General features: G+C 38.4%; 1 protein-coding gene across 2 annotated transcripts in view; it reads left to right on the top strand.

The window, feature by feature from the left end:
• LOC138043279 (probable ATP-dependent RNA helicase DDX41) overlaps window positions 1-2,500 on the top strand; it is a 134,655-nt gene that overhangs the window by 50,975 nt on the left and 81,180 nt on the right. The window lies entirely within an intron of this gene.

Below are 2,500 nucleotides of genomic sequence, written 5' to 3'. Positions count from 1 at the left end.
TGCGTATATACATTTGTAGGTTGCCAAACCAGCCCTTTTTTTCTTTTCAGTTTTCTTTTCTCAGACTTAAAAAAGAAAAATGTGAGGAATGTTTTTTATTTGGTCATGTCGGAGTTCTAGTACGAATTTTACTTCCCAGAACCATTAACAGAAGCAGGCAAGACTCAAGGAATGGAAGACCCAGCGCAAGAGAGCTAATTATAATAAAGATCTTATTGTATGACAGGCAATAGCAAAAAGAGTTGAGACACTCGCTGTTCATAATCGTACAATGTTTGTCATTCAAGTCAGCGGATCCCCAACCCCTCTTCCGCCCCAAGCAAGTTGTTTCCATTTCCACTTGGCACTCAAACTAAAGGGTATCAACATTGAAAAAGGGGGGAGGGGAAAGAGGGGCATTGGGACTTTTCTTATGAACTGGAAGAGGGGTTTTAGGAAGAAGAGGTGAATTTTCGATTCAGTGTCTCATCCTTTTTGCAATATTTGCTTGTCTAGTTGTTTTACCTCCGTATTGCTGGGTTGTTTATTTGTTTTTTGGGACGAGACCTTGCATATATGACAGTTGTATTGCAAGCTTTGAAGATAACTTTGTTGAGTTCGAATAGGTTTGCGTAGTGAGGAATGGTGTTTGAAAATGTGTCTTTTTGAGGTTCGCTGAAATTGCCATAATTGGCAAGCATTTTGGACGAATTTGGGTGTTGCCCTCTTGCACACTACAGGTAGTCATTAACACAATTTCTGACAGCAACAAACACGGTTTTGGGGTGGTGTGATGTCGATTAGTATTGAAATTGTCATTGCGTTGTAAGAAGTCTTAGTTGAAATCAGAGAGCACACAATAAGCGTGCATAGATTGTACCGATAATGTTTTGTCTCTGCCAAATTTAATGGTACACAAGGAAATGCATGTTGTGCTTCCACTGCTGTGTGACAAAAGGATTGAACTTTTCCTCTTTGTGGAAATTCAGTCTTTCACTGCAATCTTCAATGGAAACATTTCCAGTAACTGTGAGTCTTTTGTTCTCTGAGTTAGCGGTGAGGTAGGATCGAATTTCGTACGTGTGTGTCTGTTCAGTCAATAGTAAGGTAATGTATTTCCTTGGGTTGATATGAATGAACTCTTATGATTTAACGGAGTTTCGAAAATGTGAACAATGTCTCGCAAGTTTGGTTTTAGAATAAATTAACGGTTTTCTGTTACTGGTGTGAAGCACAGGTAATGTAATACTTGTGTCATTGGTCAATGGTCTACGCTCTACAGTTGAAATCCTATCTACTTCTTAATGTTTTTCAAGTGCAGAACGTTGGTATTATGTAGACCCTTGCAACCAGTCTATCTTGGGTTATTTTTCTCTCCATGTGTTGCATGTCAAAAATTGGGAAAGGTTGCTTTTTTTGGATCGAAATGTATGTGTGCTCATTAAGATGTTCAAGTTGACATGGTGACGTCTTAATAAGTTAATAAACAACTGACAAGCTTATTCCATAACCTTTTTATGTTTTTGTTTTGCACAGTCCTTTACTTTTATTGTAGAGATTTATAACTGTTACAAGGAATAACGGCTTTTCATTATTTCGTTCGCTGACCATTATTGTGAATTTTAAGCCTTTGAGCGCTTGTTCATTGAATCGATTATATTACCAATAATAGTGTCAAAGCTCATAGCGTAAAGTGTACATTATACTATTTCAGCAAATTGTTGAGTCTTGTAGGTTATGTCATTCTGTATCTCTTGGCGCTGGAACTTGCGTTCTACTAAATTGAACATGTTCTCAATCAGATTAATATGACAGCTGTGAACCTGTATTGCAAATAATTTTGCACCTGCACTATCCAACACCCTGCGTACTTTAAAACAGTTCTGTACTGGACAGTTATCTTTGATAAATAATTCGGAATGACTCGTCGGCAAAATCACTGCAAAACAAACTTTGTCCATGCTTACTCGTCAAAACAGCGTGTCTAACGTTGTAAATAGAAATGCGTAATTTGGACTAAATTTCAAGTTTATTTTCATCAATTAGAACCCAATTAGGATGCTGTAACGCCAATCCCAGTTCAAGCTCCATCTTTCTGCTTTCCATTGATACCTTGCTGAACCTATTGACTGTTCCTTTTTGTCGCAGTGATGAATTACACGCGACAACCATCAAGACAAGCAATTGCAAAAAGGGTTGAGATGCTGTTAATAACCGTACAATGCATGTCATTCAAGTCAGCGCATCCCCATTTACCCCCCTTCCCCCTGAGAAAAGTTATTTCCATTTCCACTTGGCATTCAAACTAAAGGGTATCAACATTGAAAGAGGGGGAAGGGGAAGGGGAAGGAGGGGCGTTGGGACTTTTCTTTTGAACTGCAACAAAGGTTTTTAGGAAGAAGAGGTGAAATTTCGATTCAGTGTCTCAACCTTTTTACAATTGCTTGTACCTTGTTTGGTCCATACTGGGAAAATATTGGCCTTGTTCTTGTTGTTGCAAGTCTATAGACTTCCCCTTTCA

Source organism: Montipora capricornis, chromosome 3, assembly GCF_036669925.1.
Source record: "Montipora capricornis isolate CH-2021 chromosome 3, ASM3666992v2, whole genome shotgun sequence".
Classification (NCBI taxonomy): Eukaryota; Metazoa; Cnidaria; class Anthozoa; order Scleractinia; family Acroporidae; genus Montipora; species Montipora capricornis.
This window is presented reverse-complemented; position numbering and strand designations above follow the sequence as displayed.